A 6,084-nucleotide genomic window follows, 5' to 3' on the forward strand; every position below is an offset into this window, starting at 1 on the left:
TTCCTGACAAGATTCATCATTTTGTTCGATTTTCCTGTGTTTGGCTAAAAAGATCTGGAGTAATCATGTTAATATGTAAAAATCTGATTCACTGATAGGATCTGTGTTTCTGTATGTGTACCGTAGAATAGGGGGTCCGCACGGGTTTTGTGCTGCACAGTGAGGGTGAGGAGAAGAAGAACAGACCCCAGGATGATCATTCCCATTCCCAGCATGGGCAGAGGCCTGAGGATCAGTGTGCACATCAGCTCAACCACTCAAAGAGATTGACTACATTCATTCCTTCAGAAAATCATCTATGTTTTAATATAAAGGATGTATTTTGCTTGCAATTAACCCCAGGAATGACATGCTGCACATCCTAACTTTGCAAACTAACATCTTGAGTCTGAATAGCTCATCACTGCAAAAGCAGAAAAGGTTTAGTCATTTTCAAAATGTAAGGAAACCAGCTGGTCAAAGCTTTAGTTTTGTCTTCTTAGATTAAGAAGTTCATTCAAAATTATATGTTATCTTAAAATTGTTAAATGAATATACTTCAAATAATACATTTGTACTTCAAATTACATTTGTTTGAAAAATAAACTTCCATTCTCATCTATTGAGCAAAACACTGAACCATTCTGACTCATTCTTGGATTCACTCACTTACTCACTGACCCGGTGACTCACTGATTGATTCACTGACTCCATGACTCATTCATGGGCTCACAAACTCACTCACTGTGTCACACACTCATTGACTCACTGGACCACAAACTCATTGACTCACTGGGTCACTCACTCATTGATTTACTGATTCGATGGGGCTCACACACTCACTGACTGACTGGGTCACACACACTCACTCACTGACTGGGTTGCACACTCACTGACTCAGTGGGTCATCACTCATTCATTGACTTACTGACTCACTGGGTCACAAACTCACTGACTCATTAGGTCACTCACTCATTGACTTACTGACTCACTGGGTCAGGTCATATGCACTCGTCTGACTGGGTCACATACAGTGACTCCATGGTTCACACACTCATTGACTTACTGACTCACTAGGTCACACACGTATTAACTCACTGACTCACTGGGTCACTGACTCATTAGGTCACTCACTCACTGACTTACTGACTCGCTGGGTCACATGCACTCGTTGACTGACTGGGTTACATACATTTACTCAATGGGTCACTCACTCATTGACTTACTGACTCAGTAAGTCACACACTCATTGACTTACTGACTCTCCAGGTCACACACGTATTAACTCACTGGGTCACAAATTCACTGACTCACTGGGTCACTGACTCATTGACTTACTGACTCAGTGAGTCACACACTGATTGATTAACTTACTGACTCACTAGGTTACACAGTCATTAACACACTGACTCACTGGGTCACTGACTCATTAGGTTACTCACTCACTGACTTACTGACTCGCTGGGTCACATGCACTCGTTGACAGACTGGGTCACATACATTTACTCAATGGGTCACACACTCATTGACTTACTGACTCTCCAGGTCACACATGTATTAACTCACTGGGTCACAAATTCACTGACTCACTGGGTCACTGACTCATTGACTTACTGACTCAGTGAGTCACACACTGATTGATTGACTTACTGACTCACTAGGTTACACAGTCATTAACACACTGACTCACTGGGTCACTGACTCATTAGGTCACTCACTCACTGACTTACTCTCTGGGTCACATGCACTTGTTGTCTGACTGGGTCACAGACAGTGACTCAGTGGGTCACTCACTCATTGACTTACTGACTCAGTAAGTCACACACTCATTGACTTACTGACTCTCCAGGTCACACACGTATTAACTCACTGGGTCACAAATTCACTGACTCACTGGGTCACTGACTCATTGACTTACTGACTCAGTGAGTCACACACTGATTGATTGACTTACTGACTCACTAGGTTACACAGTTATTAACACACTGACTCACTGGGTCACTGACTCATTAGGTCACTCACTCACTGACTTACTCTCTGGGTCACATGCACTTGTTGTCTGACTGGGTCACAGACATTGACTCAGTGGGTCACTCACTCATTGACTTACTGACTCAGTAAATCACACACTCATTGACTTACTGACTCACTAGGTCACACACTCATTAACTCACTGACTCACTGAGTCACATACTCAATGACTCCATTATGCCTGTGCATGACCTGCTAATCAAACAAAATATGTTATTTCAGGTTTAATAAAGTTACTATTTTGAAGAAAACTGAACTTTGAATTATGACTATTTGAATAACCAATTTTATGTTGGCCAAACATTCTGGTTTGTGCTAACTCGTTAACCTAATTTGAGCAAAATAATGTGCATAAGTTGAATCAACTCAAAAGGGCTGCGTAGCTGGTTGCCTTAAAATACTGACATTTCCTCAGCCTAGTTTCTCTCTTTTAAAAACTGTTGTTTGATGTTAATTCATGACCACCAACTATTGGGTCAGTCCCCAACACTCATTTAGATGTAAAAGCAGGATAGTCATGGTTTCTTTGGTGACATTCAAAGGTTCAGTTTAGATTGGGTGCGGCACTGATGAAGATTTATACATCAGTCCTTGACACATTTGACAAAAATGTATCACCTTTACGAGTGTTATGATATTGCCCTTAAACTGATGTAATTTTATTGTCAAGAGTAATGAGAGTACAGTTTCAACTTTGGAATTTAATATTTGAATTTGCTTACAGAATACAAGATATCCTCCCAAACCATCATCAGGACACAATTAACAACTTTACTAAATAAATAAATAAAATGCAACGTGAGAGTGAAATCAACAACTTACTCCTGAAGCCTGGGGATGTTGTTGATGATGTATAAAACTCCGGGAGTGAGGAGTGACAGAAAAAACACAGAGATCTCAGCAGGCGGCCTCATCCTTCACCGTGCACACTGACCTCTCAAACAATCACAGCTGAAGCTTCTCGTCTCAGTCAGACACCACAGTCATCTCAGCGCCTGTGGCCTGTACTGACTGTAAGGTTCAAAGTTCATTTCAAAGGCCAAATGGCTGAAAATTTAAAGTGAGAGTAAAGTTTAGTGAACATATTAAACTGATCATTATGAGCACTTCTGAATACTTGAGACACAAGTATTAATTTAATGCTGTTAATTAAAATTACACTGAAATATGACCCTTCATGATTTACTGACTAATCAGAAACTATGAAGTGATTTTATACTGACACCTGGTGATAACAAGAGGTACTGTCTTATTTGCTATTTGTAAAATTCAGTGTAAATGCAAGACATTAAAAAAATGTCAAATAAATATATATAAACATATTTTGTTAGAACATAAAGAGCCCCTTTAAAGATATTTATTTTATAAGCAGTTCAAAATCTAAAGATATTAAATTGGTTTCTTGATATTCAGTTCAAAACTAGTTTCTATCAAATTTATACATTTATATTCTGTTTAATCCATGTTTAGCGTTGGTTTGCGTGTTTTATATCAACTATAATAGTCTTTAAGGAGCTTTACTACCCGTTAGACCAGCTGTCCTTCTTGCACTTTAACACGTCTTCAAACACCAAAGTGAGTTTATCACTTAGTGATTAAAGTGATTAAAACTTGATCACATGTATGAATGTATGAGACACAAACTGATTATTTATTTATTTATTTATTTATTTATTTTTTAGCACAATGTGCATCAAAATTTGTTAGAATTCAAAGAGACATCTTCAAATTATTTCTTTTGGCAGAGTCCAGAATCTAAACATTTCCAGTAGATTTCTTGACAGCCAATTTAAATTCAGTTTAACCCCAGTTTAAACCACTTCATCCTTGGTTTACAGCTGTTGTAAAATATTTCAAATATCATGTTAAAAAGTTAACTTTAATTATTTTATTTATTTATTTATTTGGTAATTTATCCATCTTGAAGCACGTTTAAGACACTGGACTGTTTAGAGCAATTTAAAGGCAGTAAATTCTGGTTAAATCCAGTTTCAAACACTGAAGTTGTTTGTAAAAGTATTTCAACTCCTGTTTAATATCATCCAAAACCTCCTTTGTGGCACATGCAACAGCAAATTAAGAGATCTGATAAGGTGAAGAATGATAAATTATAGCTTGGCATTTTTATTCAGTGTGATATAGATTCTATCAACATGGTTAAAACAAACAAACAAAAAAAAAACAAGCACATATTTAAATGTTGGCTCCACTCTGGTGGCCCCTGTGGCTCATAAAGAAGCCACCTGCTCTGACTGGTAAAAGATTAAGAATGTCTCCATTTGATGTCTACAATCTTTATTAGATCCTGGATTATATCTGAGAGTGAAAGCACAAAGTTCACAGCTAAGATTATGGGCCTGATTAACTAAAGGTCTGTGTGTGTAACACCAACCTAAAAATGTGCATGCTGTTTTAGTAAGGGTGAGCATGGAGGACTGTGTCTTTCCCATGCACAAAATAAAGCACATTGTTCATTTCACATTTGCCTTCATTAATATACAATTTGGGGGTGTCTACCCAAGTGCGCAAAATTGTGGGCGTTGAACCTGTTGAGCATGCAAACAGGTGAGATTTAGCAGGTGTTGACTGTGTCTGTATATCACAAATTAACTTGGGTGTTAGTTTATCGTACTTGACAGACTGCTGTTTCAGCAGCCAAGACGCATTCTGGTAGACAGAATAAAAAATGATTCATTGTAAACACTGAACATATTTAAAGAATGAATAGTTTACATTGTGCTTGTTTCGTTAAGAAGAAATGCATAACGTACATGTACAAAGTACAGGTTGCTGTTATTGCTGTATTTTAAAGTCACTTTTACTTAAAGGTGGTGATAAAATTCATGAAAACTGGTGTAATAGTTTGTTATTATTGTTATTATTATCCTGTTACCAACCATTGCTGCCTTTACCACATTACTGGGATTGTCTGTCATCCTGAAATACGTTTGCTTGGTATGAAGATTATTTATGAACTGAGCCTCTGCCTATGTTTTTACCTATGCTCCTCTGTTTCCTCCCTCATGGACACTTTGTCCATGCGGACTCATCTCTCTGTGTCTGTTTTTTTTTTTTTCATGGTACTTGTGTTGTTCTCTACTAATGGGTCTCCAGTTGTGCTATATATGTTACAGGCTGGTTTGGCTAACAGTAAACACAAGTCTTACTTTCAGCTTAGCTAGCTAACCAGGTAAACACTTATGTATGTAACACTATGTAATTTATGTCACATCTGTTATTTATATTGCCTGATTTCTGTTGCCTGTTGTATCTATTGTTTGCTGTACTGTGCATTCAGTATAAGTGAAAATATTATTTTATAATATTTATAATATAAATAATAATATTTATAATATCCGGATAAAGCGGAAGAAAATGGATGGATGGATGGATGGATTATTTTATAAAGGGACTCGAGAGGCACCAGCAGTAATCAAGGTTTCTGGAGCTAGCCACTCAGACTGGTGCAGGGTTGTTATAAACCAGTGTATTACAAATATTGTAATTGTAATGGAAAAAATGCATTATTGTACCACTAATATGCCACTGTTATTTCATTGAGATTTTGAGCATAATGTGGATTTTTGTAACTCTATGGCCCCTGTCGCATTCACTCTCATAACTTTTAAAAATTTCCGGCAAACAATGCAGTTATCAAATAATATAAGTTATAAATGATCAGATAATTTAATATAATGAGGGTTGTAAAAAGAAAAGTTATCCTTTCAGAATAATCACTGAAAGGGTTCTTTCACACTATCTATGCACAAAACATCTGTCTGTGGGTATGTGGCTGGCATATCTCTCTGTTTGTCTGATCAAACTCAGCTTCCGGATATGGCTTGCGCATGTCTTGTGCATCCTTTATTATGAAAATTTGGGGGATTAATTTTCAAACCCTTTATTTTGATATTAAACTTTTATTTTGACATTGTAACATTACTTCCAAGATGGCACCCTCCGTGCCGTCTCTGTCCTACAAAACCTCCATTTGTTTGCATATTCCGTCAAAATTAGTTTCCATGTTCCATTTATTTCATCATATAAACCTGCTAACTTAAAAAAAAACCCATA

The sequence above is a fragment of the Thalassophryne amazonica genome, chromosome 12 (assembly GCF_902500255.1).
Source record: "Thalassophryne amazonica chromosome 12, fThaAma1.1, whole genome shotgun sequence".
Taxonomy (NCBI): domain Eukaryota; kingdom Metazoa; phylum Chordata; class Actinopteri; order Batrachoidiformes; family Batrachoididae; genus Thalassophryne; species Thalassophryne amazonica.